The following is a 21,324-nucleotide window of genomic DNA, read 5'->3' as shown; positions in this document are numbered from 1 at the left end:
CGCTGGAGTGGAGAATGGCGGTTGAGTGGAGGACCCTTGGTAGAAGAGGGAGGAGGAGTGGTGGTGGTGGTGGGGTGTTCATTATGAGTCATGCCCAGGGAGGTTGCGTGCCGCTGGGGAAACAGCTCACTGACAGTCCCAGGCATCACAAGGCCTTCTGGAGCTTCACATAATGTGTGTGGTGTCATCAGGGAGAGGAGGGACAGACAGACGGATAGAGGTCAGAGCAAAACTGGGACACAACAGTTCCCCTCGCTCCTCCGTCCTCTCCTCTCCTGTCCTCTCCTCTGAGCCTTTGCCCTTTTATTGTATTGGGGCAGATTTACTGCACACACACACACACACACACTCACCTCGTTCCGCTTTATTAATGCCGCAAGGCTAACTAGCTTTTCGTGAAAGGTCGTACGCGGTTTTGTTTTTTTCTCTCCACTCTCGCTCCATCTCTATCTTTGTCTTTCCATCTCTCCGTATCTCTCCATTTCACCTCCCCCTCTCCTCCTCTCACTGTCTAAATGTAGCGAGCAATCATGATATTCCGTAATAGTCTGAGCCCACGCCACTGGGTTATAATAGAGGGAGGGAGAGCAAAGAGAGAGAGGGCGAGAGAGGGACGGGGAGCCTCATAGAAGAGATATTGATGGGTGGTGAGTAACAGGGCGGAGAGAAACGGAGAACGTAGCAACGAGAGGGTGAAGGTGGGGAGGGCGAGGGAGCGTAAACCAGCAGGGTGAGGTGGCGGTGTTTGTTGTTGTTGTTGTGTCAAACCCTGCGGCTCTGAGTCTGTTTTCTAATCCAGCGCTGGCTTATTCCTGGCCGTGATCACTGCCACACTTGTGATGAATTCGTCACCTCTCTCTCTCCTCCCCCCCTCTCATTTCCACTCCACTCAACACAGCCTTCAGTGCACTTGTTCCACCTCCTCCTTCACTCTCTCTGTCCTCATTTCATCAATTTCAGGTCTGTTTTTTTTTTTTAGTTTTGTTTCTTCCTGCCCTTGATTCCCCATATCTTCTCTTTCCTCTTCCATTTGGTCAAATATCCAAAAGGAACCATGTTTACATTTGCATTTGTGGCCTTTTCTAGCTAATCCAAGGGGGGTTTGCAATAGTTTACCTCACTTAAGTTGTAGGAACATTTTCTCAGCTCAATAAAGGAACACTTAATCCTTCCAAATTTGGAGATACATGGTTTTCACTGGACAAGCACAAAGTTGCATAAAATGCAGAAACTATAGCAGCACCTTGAATTTACAGTACCTGAGTAAATGTACTTAGTTACATTCCACCACTGGAAAACAGCAGTCATGGGTCATTTTTGAGAGCAATGGCACGTAACCTCCATTGTTTAGTTTGTAGGTCTTGTTTCCCTCCTTCTTGCATCTTCCCCTTCCCCCAGTGTGTACTTCACGCCTCTGTTGATCCTCTCTTCCTCCTCCTCCTCCTCTCCCGCCTCCCCCTCTCTTTGCTCAATGACAAACACGTGGCTCCTGCGACGAAGGAAGCCAGAGAGAACACATAATGATGCCCTGTGACTTAAATGTCCCCCAGGTGTTGACTGTGGAGTATTTCCATTCTCTGTGTGTGTGTGTGAGATGAGGTCATTGTCTGTTCAGCATAGTAATCACGGTGCTGCCTTGAGGTCTGCGCTTTCAGAGGCCACCAAGACATTGGTCGCACTCGGCGAAAGAAGCACTCCAGAGCAGCACGACTCACAGTGAAGCCTGACCAAGTCAAAATCTGCTCATCTGTCCCCTCTCAATCACTTCCTGTCTTGTTCTGTCCTCCTCTTCTGTGTCTCTGCCTCTGACGGCGAATGTTTCTGTGGGATTTTAGGGCTTTGCTTTCATTGGGTTTTGTCCTGACAGTGGCGCAGTCTACAGTCTGCACTAGAGCTGCTTAATCTGACAATAATGAGATCCTCTCGAGTCGATAGACAGCGGCTTAGCTGCACTATCAACACCACGAGACTTCACTGTGTGTGTGTGTGTGTGCTCTTGTGTGTGTGTGTCTGCTCATATTTGCTGTACTTATCAATCAAGATGAATGTACGCGATCTCATAGGTCAAATACTGAAGCCCAGAAGATACTTCCTGCATCTCTGGGTCCCCGAAAACATAAAAATAATGAAATGATTTGGATATGAACTAAATTGACCTTCTTCTGTCGGACTCATAACTGAATCAACTGAAACATCATGCAAACACACACACACACACATACACAAACACTGCTGATTCACTCTTTACAGTGGTGGTAAGTCCAGTATCCACGGAGGATGACCAGCAATACATTTCATTTAGAAATGTGGCTACAAGATCTTTCTTCAGTATTAAATGAATCCAGTTCTGTTGTCTGTCCAATGATGAAAGCAGCTTGACTTTCCATCATGAAGATTTGCCAAAATGTAAACAAATTGGCTAAAAAAGATGGAATCTTCAAGACAGATCGGCAATAAAGGTTCCAGAAAGGAAACAGTGATGTTGCGGCTCTTGGTTTGGGTCCTAGCCCCTCAGCCACAGCTGCAACCTGTGCAGATATTCAGACATTCAGAGAGGTTCATCCTCAGTAACACTTCATCAGGATGAAGCCTGACGATGATTGATCATTATTGACAGTACACAGGACTGTTGAGCTCAAGTTAGGGGCCGTCTCAAATGTGCGTGCAAGTGGTCCAGTCAGATACTTGCCACAGGCTTCTTTTCCATAGATGCTTCAAACTAACTTTGCATCTGGACCTTTTCCTCCTGCATGCACAACCTCCTTTAAAAAAATTAAATATGGCCCAGTGAGCAGCTATGGCACACTTTCTCTTGTTTTGTCATAGACATTTCCAGCTTTACGTTTCTCTGGGGCTCCGCTCTGTACAAAAAAAAATGTAAAAGCATCATGCAGCATGGCCAAATGTAATCCTGACTTACACTGTGCCATCATTAAAACCACCTGTTGTGTTTCTACTTTCCCACCTTTCCAACGTTAAACAGATTTTATTTAGACTCAGTTCAGACTTACACGTCATCTTTTATTATATGATTATTTAAGGTACATGGTGAAAGAATTATAAATATTATAAATGTTACTTTATATATTCTGAGGGCTCTCTATACACACCGTGTGCATAAGAGGCGTATAGGTGGTAGTAACACCCCACACACAGTACTGCAGCTTAAGTGCTTGGATCTTCGAATCCTAGTAATTTGTTTTTATGATAGCACAATAAAGGTCCAGGAAAAGGAAAAGTCAGGAGGCCACCAGAATAGGAGGACGCAGCAAATAGAACAGTAAAAAACAGTTAGATGCAGCGTGAAAGATGATTTGCAGCAGCACTATTTCCTGTTTGCCTTGTAGTTATCCTGTTTACTCATACTCAGCCGTTAAAAGGCAGTGTTTCTGTTTTCAATTATCTCCAAAAGCCTCTTATGAATTTTGCCTGTAATTGCTTTTACCCAACAAAAGAGTCTATAGGTCAGACATTAAACTCCATTATGGCAGCACTATTGATGACAGTAATTGTGGTTCGGTCTCAAACGCTTCTGTCCATTGCATATGCAAATGGTGTGTATGCAAGATGCAACATAGATGTAGAAAGCATGTAGAATGCAGCCCATAATATCCCATGTCTGTTGTTTTATGGAAATTAAGAGATGGATTCTTCACCTAATTGTTGGCCCAGACCCAGTGAGATATTGGACTATAATTTATAGACCATATATCAGGCTACTGTGAACAGGAGCGCTGTCTTAGCAGAAAATCTTCCATTCTCATCCTTATGAATGAATTACTAAGTAATGCAGGATCAGCAGTCCTATTCTGGGCGGTTTAGTACATATTGGCCCAGATTTACTGTCAATTATTTGACTATCTTGCACAAAGTTAGGATTTGGGGTTAGAGACACCATGCCTTATTACTGTTGCTAATCTGCAATACTGAAAAAGTGGAAGCTGGCATAAATTTGGTTCTCATTTCAAGTATGTGAATCCTATTTTCTGGGATAAATTGGGTCCGTTCAACTGAAAAGGTGCAAGAGTGCATACTCGATTGTTAAGTGGGCTGTTATGTTTTATTAGACGTGAGGAGGTGTTTGTGCGAGGTCACGAAGGGAAGCAAAAAAGAGTGGCCATGGATGATTAGCATCGCCTAATTGAAGATCAGAGGAAAACAGTTTGGAGTAGAAAGAAAGAAAAATAATTCATCCAAGAGTTGGCGGGAATAAAGGAGAGTCAAGAAGGAGCCCTTCAGAGAAAACCTCGTTTGTGTCGGGATAATTATGTGACAGAATGAAATGACACGATAAGCAAAACAAGAGAATGGTGGCGAGTCAGGGAAAGGGCAGAGGAAAGGAAGCAGAGCGCGGGATAGCGGTGAAGACAGCGAGAGAGGCGGAGGGACGGGCGGAGAAGGATCTTTATACAGCAGACACATGGTCTCTATTGATCGCCGAGCCATGTGACCGTCCCCTGGGTGTGCTATGGTCCTCTGTAAGACTCTCTTTGCCCGCGAGTGCGCTCGTCTGTCTGTGTGGGTGTCGTCATGCCGTCTGCGTGTCTCGGCGTGTTAAGTATGTGTGGATTGGAAGTGGCGTCTGTGTCTGCACTTGGACTTCACTGTGTTTAGCGTTTCTCCAGGCAAACAAGCTCAGATGGAAAATGACAATCAGACTGGAATGGGGGGCAGGGCGGAACATCCAGCAGCAAAATGCATGTTTTTGTGTCTGCTTTAGGTCCCAGATTGAAAGCGTGACACCCCTCGACACTGACTTTAACACAGTGCCGGTGCTACAAGTGTGTGCATTCAGACACCAAATCATGCTGCATCATCGTCAACATTGTCAGAAGCCTATCAGTGATGTTGCTTTACCCGGATGGCGTTCTTCATACTAACCAGCTCTGCCTGACTGAAAAGGGGTACCTTAGCTAAAGCTAGCCAGCAGTGGATTCACTGACCATGTCTGTGGGAGAGTGTGCGTCTGCCAAACTCAGAAAGCACCATCTTCACATCGATTCTCGCCACCTCGGGGAATATTTGTCTCTACTTTGACTTTGCATGCGCTGCTTGAATTCTGTCTGAACACACAGTAAGAGTCTACAGGCATGCTAGCAGCTCTGCACGGCTGTACCGGCAGCCTTGAGCTACACGCTGACGTTACAGTGCTAAGACGCTTACATGCTCAGCATTGAAGATTAGCGTTTTAGCATGCTAACATTTGCAGATTATCGTTAGACAGGAAGTACCGACATGGCCTCCCCATGTCGGTACTTCCTGCATTGGAGATAGTGTCAGTTGGTTCACCCATCAATAACATTGTTCCAGGTCAAGATATTTTAGCAACTATTGCTCAAATTTCTGTGAAATCTGTTAATGGACCCTGGAGGATGATTATTAACGTTTTTACAACTCCCTAAACCTTTCTCTACAGTTGGGCCAAAATTTCAACTTGTACATGTTAAATCTAAATATCTAGTGATGAGAAAGCCATGAAATGTATTGATCACATTGACGCTCCCAAGAGGATGAAACCTGCAGATGTAGAAGACGTCCGTGGGCCTTTTGGAGCCATCCAAAGTGTCTAATGACAACTTTGAGCAAAGGATGTTTCATAATTTAATGGAAGTATGTCGTGAAATTTGACGAGCACATTATTGCTGCGAGTCAAACCATCTTACATCACCCTTAAAAAAAAAAACCTTCAATATCAGCTCGAGCAGTGATGGCAATACACGGAATAATACACTGCACTTAGGCTGTGTAATGCATTTTTCCATTCCCACTGCACGTTCACTAACGAGGAGCAGAGGAGGGCAGATGCTTGCTTGTTTTCAGGAATGTGCATGGCATTCAGACGCGTATCTGTGCGTGTGTGGCTCCGACAAACGTGTGCCTTCCGGGAGATAACCTTGATAGCGGGTGAGAAAGCTGTTGCTAGGTAACGATGGAGTGCCGGTGTACCTCCAACTGTGGCAGTTGTAAGGCTTCCAGTCCAAGGTCTTATGGGCAGTGATAATCAATACTTAAAACACATAAAACATCTTCTTTTTATTTGCTTTTGGTGGCTCCTGCTTAAAGGGACTGTCAGTCCTCCCTTTGCCTGCCGTTACCAAAGCTATACCTTCACTTGTTCTGTTCTGTGAAGCAGAGGCCCTAATTGTGAAGCATTTGATCTGAAGTTCGCTGGGATACAAGTAGTCTGAGGGAAAATGATGAAGAAGCAGAATGCCAGTCATAGACAGATGGAGCCTTGAGCACTTTAGATGTGCTTGATGCTCATTTCCACTAATAGAAGTTGTGATTAAAAAAACATGTCTGTCATCTCCTCGCCTGTGTGTGGCTTCTGTTCTGCTGTGGCTGACACGGGGACATCTCGCATCTCACGTCACTGCCGTTTCCAGCAGAAGGATTTGTTGTTATCCAGTGAAAGGGCCAGTTTTTTCAGACGTTTTCTGCCCACACAATTGCCTTTAATCAATCACATAATGTCTATATTTTAAAAAGTGACCAAAATTTATGTTACGAGACACATGGATGTGCTAAATATGCCTAATATGACACGTGTTTTAAAGATGAATGAAGGACAGATAATTAATGTCCCCAGCAAGTGATAACACTTCATATTTTGATTCTTTTAATCTTATCCTGAAGACATCTGAGGAGTTCAGGGGAAACTCGATATCCCCATTGCTCCATTGTCCCTCCCCCCGATTGCTCACATGTAGGTTAGTCATAACACATCAAGGTCAATAAGATGCCATGTTTGACCTTTCAGCTCCGCGCTGTGCGTTCAGCTCAGCTTATCTCTGTTGCACTGCTTCGTTCTGCGTCCCAGAGATAGAGAGGCAAGGCGTTACCCATTCTGATTGGTTTCAGTGGGGCAGGGCCTGTTAGAAACAATGTTGGTTAGATAATAAGAGTTGTTTCAGCAGGAGTTCAATCGAGGAGCGCTCATGTATCCATGGAGACTGCCTCCCATGGTAAGCTGAGTGTGTGTGTGAGTGTGTGGTCAAAGCAGGGGTTAGAGTTTCACTGTGTGTATAAATAGCAAGTTTATAATGGAAAGAAGCCCATCATCCTGGTAAAAGCCTGCAGTGTACAGTACAGTGCACCACACGCTGCTACTACTACTACTACCACACGCTTTTCCAGCAAACTCCTCCTGTGACACAGTGCTCCACATGAAAGACACGCATTAGAAATGACAACACTGAGAAGAACCGCAGACGCAACAAACTGAAAAGTTACAAGCGAGGATGAGCGAGGCAGAGATGCAGCCGACTGTTCACTGAGCTCCTTAGTTACTGTTGCTATGCTCGTTAGGCTTTCTGTTCTCGCATCGCACATTTGCAAGTTACCGAGACGATGGTGACACATTTGCCAGCGAAACTCTTCCAAACTTTTGAAAGAACGGCTCTCAGGCAGAGGAAGGCCGAAGCAGGCTTCTCATCTCTAACCAGCGGCCGGGATTTTTGTTGGCTAAAATGAAAACTGCTGCTCACACGTTCTAGCAGTTGTCCTCTAGCTGGCTAATTAAGCCAATGTTGGCTCGTGAGCCGGTTTGAAACGCTGTCCCTGGCTGACTTTTCAATGTTTCCATCTGGCTCATTGTAGAACCAGAACTATGTAAAAGGGTCTTAAATATGCTCCTGATTGCTACATACAGGATGCTGTGCTCACAGACTGAGGCTAAGGCTTGTTTTGCAGCGTGGAGCTAGTTATGCCTGGCGCTGCGATAAGGCAAAATGTACGATCAGTTATTTTGTTCCAGTGTAATATTAGCGCTGTAGCTTGCATACATGTTCCTATTTGCAGTCCGATGTCCCTTTTATCGTCACCAGAGGAACTTTACCGATGTGTAAAGTTAACCTTCCACAAATACAACAAAGAGCTGGACAGACATTATTAGTCTGAAATGCAGTTTGTTGAGTTAAGCAGACCTGCCGAGTTAATAGCTAAATATGCCATGCCAAAGCTGGTCATAGCTAAACTATGACCAGACAATCACAGTTTAGAGGAAATAAATTAAAAGCGCTCGCACTCTTTGCCTCTCTGTCACTTTCAGTTGAGTGCAGGTGGGTTTATTGACAAGTAGCGTGTTGCTAAAATGTGTAGAAATAAGATGCCTGAAGGACTGTGAGCCTGCACTGATCAATGGCCAAATGCCACTAACAGATCCTGATGAAAACCTCATACATCAAGCTGTCAGCATGCATTAGCCACATGTTGGTCCACATATATAATATTAGATAACAGTGCAATAATGCTGTCTATTACGTTCTGCCTGCATTGATCTGTTTGTCTTATAATCACTTCCTGTCCCAGTGCTTCCTGTCCCTCCTTCCGTCTTTACGCTCTCTCTTTATCCATCTCTGTCCTTTTCTCCCGGTCCTGTATCCATTTGGAAAGTCTCTTCTCTCTAATTCAATCATACCACTTCCTGTTTACCTGGCAGTGTGTGTGTGTGTGTGTGTGTGTGTGTGTTTGTGTGCACAGCTGAGCAAATATGGATCGGTAGCTCGGAACTAATCACCACTCGTCATCCTGTCCTGCGCACTTTGCCAACTGTTGTGCACACAAACAGAAACACACTCGTGCACACACGCACAGCAACGTCTCATTCACACTGAACCTGCAGGCTGGTGCATCAGCCCCGTCTTAGTCCCAGCCTGCTCAGTTTGGGGGGAGTTCTGCTATAATTCAGTGAACAGGGGCTGCACCGCAGGAGCTTAGTGACGACATTCAGATGTAAATTAATATGTCGCTTACCTGAGCCTGTGTAAGTCATTCCTTATTAACCGTCGGCAGAGGGGGTCAGAAAAACAGGAGAGCTGAACGTTAGAGGAAGCAGACAAAAGTTTTCCTGAATATTTACACTGGTTTACACTTGCAACAACAACTATGCTAAGTGCAACAGTTTCCATGTGTGCATGCTGCCACTACTTTTTGCAGGTATTTTGTCTCTGTAGGTAGAAATCAGGAGGATCAATCCTCTGGGGACCATGACTGTGTGTAAAAAATATTCTCATGTCAGTCTGTCCAGCGCTTGTTGAGATATTTCTGGACACATCGAAGTACGACAGAGGTGATCCATGAATAATCTTCTGTCGCTTGTTAGTATTGTCTTTCTTTGCCTTATAACCTGAACTTTACACTAAATGGCACATCGCTCATGGTACATTTATGGCAAAACCTGCTTTTCAGTCTAGAACTTTATTAATAGTTTTTTTTTTCTTGTATAATTCCATGATAATTGAATGTCATTTTTCCATGTGTGTTTCATGAGGTTTGTTGACAGGTCATTATTTGCATACATGTCCTACATATTCAGAGGCTGGGGAAGAAGCAAGAGAGATGTAGAGGCTAAGAGTAGAGGAGAGAGAGCACGACTTACCGTGTTGTGTAAGAACATTGGCCAAAAGTATGTGGAAAAACATCACAGCTGTATGTGATTGTTCAGCCATAGGGTTCAATGTTTTTGGCCATGCAAAGGAGGATTAGAGAAATGATTTTGTGATTCAGCAGTCAAAAGGAAGAATGGAGGGTTAAGATAGCAGAGGAGGGAGGAGAGCAGAGAAAGGGGGGAGCAGATAGGAGGAAAGATGGGAGGAGGGAGGAGAGGAAGAAGAAATCAGAAAGAAAAGAAGGCAGACACGGAGGAGAAGATGAGAGAGGAGACGGGAGTAATTGATCAGGTAATAGAATCAGAAAGATGGGTTGGTCTGTTGGCTTCATCTGGGAGTTGGTTTATCTCTCTCTCTCTCACACACACACACACACTCACACACACATACACACACTCTCTCCCTGTTCCTCCATCCTCCCTCCTCCTAAGACACAGATGTGTCAGGATCACACGTGTGTGAGGGAGCACACAGAAGAGTGTTTGTGCTCTCGTAGTTGTGTGTGGGTGCGTGTGTGTGTGTGTGTGTGGGTGCGCATGCGTGCGTGTGTGTGGAGAGTCAGCAGGGATATGATGTATGTATGATGAGTGTATTTATAGTAAATGAATTCAACTGGCTGCACCTCTGACTTCCTCTGGCACGCTCCAAACAATGCTCATCTGTGTGTGTGTGTGTGTGTGTGTGTTTTGGCTGCATGCATTCTTTGCTTGTGATGTAATACGTGTGTGTGTGTGTGTGTATGTGGTGCCGTTGTATTGTTTACACGGTCAACACCGCATGCACGTGCGGGTCAGCGTCTGCGTCCGTGTGTTGCAATGCATCCATCACGTGACGTCGTCCGGTCTGGCAGCATGCAATTATTGACTGCTGCTGTCCCATAATGCAGCTGTCAATCAATGAAATCGTCCCGTGGCAGCACTCCGGGCGACAGAGTTGGTCAATTAGGTAGAGAGAGAGAGAGAGAGAGAGAGAGAGAGAGAGAGGGAGTTCTAATCTATTTTAGTCTAATCTTGTTCTAATCTCCAGTTTATTCATTCTTATTTATTCATACAGCCCCTATGATGCTATAAGGAAGGATTATATAGTCAAAAATGTTCCTTTGAACAAATGTTTGACAAATAAAAAGTGATAACAGAACAATTAATACAGTGACACAGGATAAAACTTGGAAATTGTGTTTATTTGTAAGTGTTTTAGAAGGAGGTGTTTAAGAGCCCTGAGCTACATTTAAGAGCCTCCTTAAAGATCCACACATGTGCTGAGGCATCTAAAAATACTCTGCTTGGATGTGAATGTTAGTTTGCGTCTAATATATTTATGTTCACAAAGAGGTCTATTACCTTGTTATAAAATCCTAAAATTCCATCTACTTCTTCTCTCTATTCTAAATCTATTTCAAACTTGTAGAACTGGAAGAAGTCTCCTACGTCACTGACAAGTTTCCTCTATAGAAAAACATAATCTCTGCAAGATTGGTTTACAGACGATTTGTAATGTAGCCACTTTGATTATTTTTGTCTATAAATGTCAGAAAACAATGAAAAATAACCATCATAATGAAGCTAAGATAATAAGAAATTCCGTTTATGATGACAGAGAAAAGCAGCAATCAAAAATGAACTTTAACGCTCGAAATAGTTCTTAGTCATTTTCTTAACACATGACATATTGCATGACATACATGCGTCATGCAACACATCAATCTCCTGTTTACGCACCCCAGACAAATTTTATTTATGATGCATATTATATTCAAAGACCTGTCTGAACCAATTTGTCACATTTGTGCTGTGTTTGATGAATGAGATCTATAGAACAGTGCACTGCAGTGCTGCGTTATAGATCAACTAATTACTCCACACAGTTCCAGCAGGGCCAAGTTTGCAACACTCCACCAATCAATGCCCAATTATGAGAAGAAGCTTTTTTTAAAAAAAAGCAGCATCTGAATAAAATAATCCACAGCAGAAACCTAAATTAGAATCACTCATTTCTAACATGAATGCTGCTGTTTATCCCTGGTGTCTCGTGGTTCGCGTTAATGTGTTTGTTTTGTTTTCCCGCCTATGATTATAACTGAACTGCCTTCTGTTTTAATGGCTTAGTGCTCCGTCTCGCTTCGCTTTGATATACACAGAGCTCCCTGGAAAATGAGAATCATGGCTTTTTGAGAGACGTTAAATCCACAATTAGCGTGTTTACTACCAGCTGCCCGTATGGGTTGGCGGCGAGGAGAGATGGTCTATACTTAGAGTAATTAATGAGTTAACTGTGGTAATGAACTGAAGCTATTCCACTGCATTGAGCTCAGCTGATCTGGGTGTCAGCTGAATGAAAGAGGAGTCTCCATCAAGCTGCATTTGTTCACTCAGAGGAAGCAGATGTTGTTTTAGACAATCTGAAAATGAGTTTGTCACACTGTCACCACTCTCAAATATATATGAATGTGTGTGTGTGTGTGTGTGTGTGTGTGTGTGTGTGTGTGTGTGTGTGTGTCTCATAGACTGTATGAAAGGAGTGGATGTCACCCATTGCTTTGTGGATTACCATTTTTTTTGGAGCCAGAGGTGACCATATTTGGACTGAAAACACACTGGCCCAGTATACGCATTGCTACGCCTCTGTCCTGATTGACAGGTTGCCGTGGCAGCAACCTGTCAATCAGGTACCCACACCCTAAAGCATACCCTGCCTTATCGTCTAATTTACCCTAAATGGGACCATAATTTACAACATGAACATCATGCTGTATTGGAGAGGACTTGAGGCTATCGATCGAGACCATAAACTCATTAGGAAACTGTTTGCAGAGGTAATAAATCAGGTGAGATGTAGGGCCGTTTTCCATTAACTTCTGTACAGTCTGACTTCTTTTTGCTACCAGCAAAGTTGCCGACTGTTGCCCATTAGAAACAATGCAGGTTTAAGGTCCGCCCAAATTGGCTTCACTTTTCAGACCCAGAAGCTGCATTCACTACTTTTATATAGCGTATGGTGTGTGTGTGTGTGTGTGTGTGTATGTGTGGGTGTGTGTGTGTGTGAGTGGGAGTGTGTGTGTGTGTGTGTGTGTGTGGGTGCATGTTTTTCTGACTCCTTGTGCTTTTGGTGCGTGCAGCTACAGCACACTTCTCCATGTATAGGGAGAGCAAGAGGATGCCTGTTGCCTAGCAACCACCTCCATGCACCCAGTGCTCCCTAGTTGTGTATATGTGTGGTGTGTGTGTATGTGTTTGTGTGTGTGTGTGTGTGTGCAGGGATGGAAACAGAGGCTGCAGGCTGAGGTGTTGCAGCAACATTAGGAAATCAGTATTTTCCCAGAGTTCTGCTGCGGCAGGATACAAAATAAAGAAGTGATTGAGTTTGTGTGTGTGTTGTGTGTGTGTGTGTGTGTGTGCGAGTGTGCATCTGCAGGACATGCTGTGCATACACGTATGTTTGCAGCAGGTACATAATAAGATAAGCAGAAGGCACAGCGCATAATCCACAGCTATATATGTGTAGGCTTTACTTTCTTTAAGCCTAGCTTTATTGTTATGTTACATATAAACTCTGTGTGCAGCCATAGTCGACCCACACAGGTGTTTTCAGGTGTGTTGCCGGTTAGTTAGGTGTGTATAGACTGGGCTTGATTCACCTGTTGCACCCGTTAGGGCAGGACAAATTACCCCGTAACCGTATTATCATTCCTGTTGATCTGTCGAGTTCTGGGACATCTAATCCCCAGCATGTGTTCTACTGCTATGCCTTTGTGCTGAGGAGGATGACCTGGTTCCATCAGAGCGGCGGATGCTTGCATGGAAACAGCAACAGATGTGGGACTAACACCAAAATTACCACCAATTCCCACCACTACGCCATTCCTGGCTGGACTGGCTCTTTGGCGGGACACTGAGTGCTGCACATTTGATCTGTCAACCCACTTTTTGAGTCTCTGCATGTTTTATGATAGCTGGCTCACATGCGCTCTTGAAATAGAGTTTTTTGATGTTTGCTCCAATGTTTGCTCGTCGGTCGGCTTTTTTTATCAAGTCGCACAACTGAATGGCGAAAGCGAACGAGGGGGTGCAGATGTGTCAACAACATGTCACGCATACGTCGGTGACACATGTGCGCGACTCTGACTGTGAAGGATTGCTTTCAGGTATGTGACTGTAGGTGTGCTGGTGGGTAATTGTGTTTGTGTGAGCTGTGAGCAGATGGCGTGTGTGTGCTGCCTGCTCAGGAAGCTCCGACCAGGAAGGGTTGATGAGGCGGGAGGAAGCAAAGAGGGTCAACGAGGATCAAACAGCTCCTGCAGTTACCATGCTGACACACACACACACACACACACACACACACACACACACACACACACACACACACACACTCAGTTCATTTGTCTAGTATTATTTATATTCAGATAAATTATTAATGCTAATTATTTCGACTGAGACATCAGAGTTATGCGCTTGTTCACAAATCACTGTAATGTGTGTGTTTTGGGCTCGGATGTGAAGCTGCCTGTCACTGTGTGTGTATATAAATTCATGACACAGCACTTTATGATTGCGTATGCAGGCTGATTTACTGTGTGTGTACGTCTGGCTGGCAGAGGATGATGTTGGCAGAGCTCCCACTCTTGCCCACTCTGTCCTTATATGATGTCTCGCACAAAGATTCTGTCCTTATTTGATGACACGGGGGCGGCCGTGTCCTTTTATGATGTCAGAAAATGAAGAGGGAGGTCGCCGAGTGCGCCGAGTCCAGAGCAAAGCAAGCATTCGCCGCACGCACGCCAGCACCAGCACCAGCCCACAGGCCTGAAGGAGAGAGCTGGCTCTCTCCCTGGATCTAAACCAGCTGATGGTGTGCATGTCTCTGTGTGTGCGTGTGTTTATAGAGTCGTGATGTGGGAGGGGTTATTTTGGGAACCCGGGCCCATCTCCACAGTCCACCTCATCACCACATAAAAATGAATAACCAAACAAGTAATGTCAGTACCATAACAACCAGTGAAAGATCTGAATATTGTTGGAGTTTCACCAAACGTTTTGTACTTACAGGCAGGCCACACATGCCAACCACATACAGAACATATCTATTTACCTTGTGTCCATCTTAAGCAGCAAGCAGCCATTTCTCAGAAAGTCTGGTGGTTAATGGACAGAGGTATTATATTGATAAACTCACTTTGCAGCTGCCGAGGTTTATAAGTCTGCTTGTTGCATCCCCTGCAGCCAGATTAGGTCAGACAGGCTACCTCACTACATGATGCACAAGTTTTTTTAGGACTGCGTGAGACCGCTGCAACCTTGAGGGGATTGTTAAACCTGTCATAACTGGTTTTTGGCAGCTTAGCGCTAACATATTGTCTTTTGCCTTTTAAGTTGATGTGTTGATGAATGTGTTGGTAAAGTTTCCAACTTAGACACGTTACAGAGCAACATTAGCGTTCATTTGCAGTCGAGTTTCTGTTCAGCTCTTTTAGCTCTGTTTTTGGTCTCTACCGATATCAGGCTCTCTAGATGCTAGATGCTCCACTATGTTACGTGCTAGCTACAGTTCGGTGCTGGGCAGACGCACAGTCAGTTTGTGGAGGACTTTCACTGAGCACAGCTGCCAAAAACAGGAATAAGAGCAGTAAGAGTGAGTTAAAAACAGTGAAAGGTTGCATAGAGCTGAGGGGAGCTCCAGGTTCAGGTGGCTTCGTCAGAGTTAGGGTCACTGCTTTCACAATGCATCTCTTTCATTATGTTGCTATTCTTTCAGTATGGTCGACCCACCATTTCATATCTCAGTGGGTGCTCACATTCGTCCAAGGGTGCCCGAGCCCCGTAACAGGAATCGTTTTACAAAGGTTAAAAGACGAAGTAGAAAGTTCACATTGCATTTTTTTTGTCTATTCAGAGGTCAATTAAGGTACTTTTATTTGGTATAGAGTTTAAACCACAGTTAGAGGAGGTTACGCCAACATCAGAGTGTAGCTTTACAACATTCCTGATCTGATTCTGCTGGGTAATGTTCAGAACAAAGAGTCTGCCTTAATAATGCAGGATGAACGCACGAAGACAGAGCCTGCTTCTACGTCTGCAGTGTATATTTAGTACTTCAATCGGGGAACAGAGGGGAAAACGATTGCATGAGACAGAAAAAAGATGCTATCACTTTGGTCATTGTGCAAACCCTGAGGGAAGGATGACACAAGAGGGAGGGAGAAAATGAAGAAGGAAGGGAGGAGGAGAGGTGAAGGGAATAGTCAGAGGAGGGGAAATGGGGACAGATCGATCAGGGCCAAGACAACAGGTCTTACTTTCAGAGAGCAATCCAGAGTCAGCACACTATTTTCCATCCTCACTGCCAGGGAGTGAGACGGAGAGAGGAAGGGAAAATGAATTTGGAGAGACAGGAGAAAGGCAGAGAGCTAAGGCTACAAGCTAACGGTGGTAAGAAATCTTTCCTTTCCTTTCCTTTCCTTTCCTTTCCTTTCCTTTCCTTTCCTTTCCTTGCCTTTCCTCTCTCCTCTGTGATGTAGTAAGTGTATTTCATGTGATAGAGCAAAATAAACCCTTGTTTAAAAGTACAACAGACTCAGTCTTCCCCAGGACACATATTATATAACAGCACAGCATATTAAGAAAGGCAGTGACACTGTTCTCTCCTCTCCCATGAGGATAAAATCAGCCCATTTTAGCTGGGGGTAAGAAAACAGAGGATCAGCAGTGCTGCAAATAATCCCCCTGAAAAAAAAACCCTCTTACCCTCCTGCCTCTGTCTCATATTGGGATATATCTAACCTTTTCAAACATGCACACTTGCTCGTGCATAGGCACAACAATTTAAAAGTCATCATGCCTTTCAGCTGTCTCTGACCTTTGACCTTTACTGGGCCATGTTAACACGGAGTGATCAATACCCCATCAGGACAGACTTGGAGAGCAGAGCAGAGTGGGAAAAGTGGACCTTGGTGTTAACTCAGCTTTAGTTTGGAGGCTCGGTTTCCCTCAGAGTCATGCACACACACACACACACACACACACAGACTAAAATGTCACTTATGTGCACAGGCTAAGTGAAACAAGAACTGCCTTAGAAGTAAGAAACCCTCACTTCAAAATCTCATAGACATTTGTAATAATGCAGATTACTGCAAATCCAGCCAGGAACATAACCTTACAGCAGTGTGTCGTGCAGTTTAACAGTTTCTACAAGGATATGAGCTTTTAGCCTTGCTAGCTGCATGCTTCCAGAGGTGGCAGTAATGGTCGCTCCGTCACTTTGGTCCAGATCGAAATATCTGAATGGATCGTTGTGAAATTTGGTACAAACATTCATGTTCCCCTTAGGATTAATTGCTGTAACTTAACACTTTGGGCATATTAAAAACACAGGCTGGACTTATGACATCCTCATCAGCCTTGGTTGTACTTTGTACTAAGTGCTAATTAGTTCTTGCTAACATGTTAAAATAAAATAGTGATCATGGTAAACATTAAAGCTGCTGAACATCACCTTGTTCAGCATTACCATCAGCTGACGTTAGCATTTAGCATCCACTGCGCAGCCTCACAGAGCCACGAGCATGGCTGCAGACTCTTAGTCTTGTTTAAAAATCAGTATTTTTACACATTTAAAGTTTTTACAAAGACTAGTAAAGAAATGCTGAGATACAGGAGCCAGCAGAGCAGCAGCTTTGGCTCTCTAAAAAAAAAAGTCTTTACTCAAGGTCCATTTCTAGCTTTTTCCAGAGCTTTCACCACATTTCAAGGTGGGCAGCAGAGCACAATACATCCTCTGCAGAAGACAGTGAGATGTGTCCCTTATGTAGTGTAAATAAGGACCCTTATTTACACTGTACATTAAACACGTGAATTTTTTTTTTGCTTATTTCGTCCAATTGTATATTTCCATACATGATTTCTTCATATTTCATATTTTACTTTTATGCATTCCATTATGTTTAAAACCATTTCCAATTTAATGTGCTGCATATTTCAATGTGTATTTCAGTTGCTGTTTTATGTGTCTGATGCTCCAGTCTATTATAGCTGTTTTTGGTACATATATTTGGCGCTGCTCAATCCTAACCCGCTTGCTTATACTTTTCATTTTGTATTCTAATTTTTTATTCATTTTTTGCCTTATCTTATTACCGAAGGCAGTATGCCAACATCATAACTTGCCCACATTGAAAACAACGTCCCAAAATCCCCAAGGGTTCAACATTTTTAATTGACTTCATAATAACAGATTTACATTTCTCAGTTTTTGAGAGATGGCTCGCCCCCAGCTTTTTCAGAGAAGTTCAGCTTCTGTCAGAAAGTTCATGTTCAGATTTTCATGAAACTGTTTACAGCCAAAGTGAATATGGAAATGTATGGTTGTGAAGGAGAGGAGGATTTTTGTTTTGGAGTGTTTCAGGCAGGTCTACGCTGGTAGAGCACAGGGAGTTCATACAGTATGGGTGCTGTCGGATGCTTTGACAGCAACTCCAACAGGTCTGCAGCCTGCTGTGTGTGAAGCAGAAAGGCAGAGGCGGGTGGTTTATGTGTTTTCTAAATGTGTGTGTACTCTTTATCTGTGCATTTACGCATACATGTAACTTTTTGCTTGAACGTGAATGTAATGTGTGTGTGTGTGTGTGTGTGTGTGTCCAGTCAGACTTCAGCTATGTGGGTGTGGAGTGTTTGAAAGAAATGTGTGTTTTTCGGCTGGCTGGCTTCTCCATAACCATGGTTTCACTGTTTTGTTATGACTGTCTACTGCTGTGTGCTGTCCAGCAACTCTGGGCAACACAAACACACACACACACACGCATGGACACATGCAATAGAAAAATCTTTAATAGAGGGGGCAGTTATCACACGGTTTGCCCATAGACCAGGCATGTATGTGTGTGTTCAGCCAATTGTCTCTAAATTGCTCAGCCTGATTAGTCTCCTGAGAATAATCAATATATTCACTTTAGGCTGTACACACAGCACACAGGACTGCATATTGTAATGCTGGTCTGAACAAATGAACCTCTGCTCTTGCAGTTTGACTGGAATATTGCATGTTGCATCATATAAATGTAGCTCCCATTACTGGTCATCCTTCTTATGTAGCCGCTGTCTGATAGAAACAACAGTAAATTATTCATGACCCATCATGTCTTTTACTAATTACAATGCGCTTATACTCCATTAAGCCATTATTTGCGTCTGTTCATGAGAAATTGAACTTGTTTTCCTTCAAGCGTTCTCAAATCCTGCTGTCAGTGATGTTTTTCTTAATGTTGGGCAAATGTTTGTATTCAGTTTTTTCTTCTCTGATAGGATGGATTTCATTTCTACACAACTTCTGTAGTAATCCTGAACATCAAAGGGCTATCCACTTACCTCTTAGCCCTGATCCCGTCCTGTCAACAGGAAGAATCTATTCCAGAAGAGGCAGAGAGGCCAATTTGTTCAATGAATGTTGCTCTGGTAGTCGAGAATGCAGTGCAATCACAATACATGTTTCTTTGTTGAGCAGGATGCATGTTGGCACTTTGTTTGGACAAAGAAATTGCTCTCAGTATTCTTTACCATCCCTTTTCTCACCATTACAGGTGAATTGACCCCTAATTGTCCAATCATAGCTCAGCAGTCATGAGTAGACATGGCAGGTATGTCAAGCTTTGGATTTCAGGACCTGTAGTAAGTGATACTTCTGTTATCACCCTCCTCGAAGCCCAAAACAAAAGAGCGAGAGTATAAAAAAAACAGATTAAACAGTGAACACAACATTGACTACATTAGTTTGTGGGGTTTCGGTCAAGGGTTAGCATTAAGCTGCTATCACAGTTTAGGCTAACGTTAGCGGCCATATGTCTTCTATGTGGGTCATCAGCTGGTGAGGATGCTGATTTTTTGTCTGAAATATGTAGCTTTACTGTCAGTTTTTTAGCATTATATCATGAAAAGCTGAAAAACACTGAAAAACATTAAAAAGTCAGCTGGAAACAACATTTTCAACCGCTCAAAGAGCTAATGTTAGCTTCATTAGCTTGTTAGCTACAGCTGATACACTTCAGCCGCTTTTGTCTACTTCTGTCTGACATCATGGACCCATTGCTTCGAAACCTAGTGAGATTTTTGATGATATATGAGCCGTGTGAAAACTGAAAACCTGGACAGGTGTAGCAGTAGTTAGCTTAGCGAATGGTCAGTTTATCCAGTTCATTCATTTCCTTGAAAGTTGTTGACAATATTGGCCATGTTGAAAAACGTAGGAGATCACTAAAAGACACAGATGTGACAGCTCCAGGCACAGTGCATCCACTGAAAAGTGAAGAGATGGTTTCCAAGGTGGATACCAGATGCACTCATTGGAAAGTTTTTCTCACAAAGGTCTGTCGTAAAAAGACACCATTAGATTAAACAAGGGGATTTTCGTCCTGTTCGCTCGGGTGTGTCTATTTTCCTGTCACATAACAGAGCCACAGGTCGGCCCTGATGCTCTGATCACGGTATGGAGTCAAATGGTCACGGTTTATGGCTGCTGGACAGATGTGGAAGACCTTGAACAAAGACTGGTGTGTGTGCGTGTGTGTGTGTGTGTGCACTCTGTCTCTCTTTCCTTTCTCTTAAAATGTTTCACGTCAGTTTCTCTGACCTCCTTCTCTGAACCTTTTTCCACAGCTTCACCACACCTTTGTGTTAATGCATGTTAGTGGATGCATATCAGGTTCTATGGTGTTATACCCCTCTCACAAGCACAAGAGCTTTCAAAAGCACTATCTGCATCCTCTATGTGTGTGTGTGTGTGTGTGTGTGTGTGTGTGTGTGTGTGTGTGAATCCTTGCATTTAGCGGCCAGAAATAGCCTGTTAGGAAATCAATGTTCCTCTCCCAGTGGCGCTGGGAGCTGTCTCCTCCACAATAGAGGGACTGTCCTGTTTCCTGCACCCTGGAGGGAGCGTGTGTGTGCGTGAGTGTGCAGAAAGAGTCAAAGAGAGAAAGCAGAAAAAGAGAGCGCAAACTCATCTAGGCTGTGCCTCAGTTCTTCATCATCGGCTCACAGCAGACATAAAAACAAGTGTAGAGAATGAAAAGTAATGCGTGTCTGCATGTGATGAACATGTACGTGAGTGTTAATGTGTGTTTACATCATTAGAGAGGTCATTGACCCTGCCATTGGCTTCCTCACCTGTGACACTGCTCTGGCTGCAAGCCAATCACCATGCCCGCTGAGCTGTGATTGACAGAATGAGTGAGTGAGTCAGTGATGTCATCACTGTGAGACAGAGAGAGAGCTGAGGAGAACTGACTCCTCTCCAGCAGCTGTCTAAAGTCATACATCACCGTCAGCATGTTAGCTTGCTAACATTAGCATTAGCTCAAAGAGCCTCACAGAGCAGCTAGCATGTCTGTAGACTCCTTAACGTTACTCCATTTTTAAACCAAGCTTAAGACACTGCAAGAAATGTGTGTGGAAGTTTGTTTGTTGTTTCTTCCAGTGAATACATGACTGAGGAGCAAAACAGAACTCGACTTTGTGTATTTCCCCTCGTTCTCTGGCATGTGAGCTTTTGTTTAGAGTAGCAGAGTTTGGTCATGACTTGCAGTCAGATGGTTTTATTCTTCTGTTTCACCGCATGCTAACTGGCTTGGGACAGGAATGAGATTAAGCCCAGCTCAGCGGAGGAGACTAAGAGTCCCTGGCCCTAAACCAGGCTCTTTGAGTCTCCAGCATGGTTTCACAGAATTTAGAATAAAGCGCCTCCATACTGCACAAAATGTGAAAGAAATTGAATTCTAGCATAAATTATAGGGTATTTACTAGCCATACCATAAATATTGTCTCAAAGTTACTTTCTAATCTTTGCCATAGACTTTTGTTGGACTTAGTTTGGGTTGTTTGGGTCATTTTCATGCTCTAAAAGAGGCTACATGTATGAGCTAGTTGCACATTTTGTATGTTTTTATGGTCTTTTC

At 43.8% G+C, this 21,324-nt stretch overlaps 1 protein-coding gene across 1 annotated transcript in view; it reads left to right on the top strand.

The window, feature by feature from the left end:
* The window catches only part of caskin1 (CASK interacting protein 1), a 90,597-nt gene that overhangs the window by 22,384 nt on the left and 46,889 nt on the right, over positions 1-21,324 (top strand). The gene's annotated exons all lie outside the window — the stretch shown is intronic.

Source organism: Chelmon rostratus, chromosome 17 (assembly GCF_017976325.1).
Source record: "Chelmon rostratus isolate fCheRos1 chromosome 17, fCheRos1.pri, whole genome shotgun sequence".
NCBI classification, from domain to species: Eukaryota; Metazoa; Chordata; class Actinopteri; order Chaetodontiformes; family Chaetodontidae; genus Chelmon; species Chelmon rostratus.
This window is presented reverse-complemented; position numbering and strand designations above follow the sequence as displayed.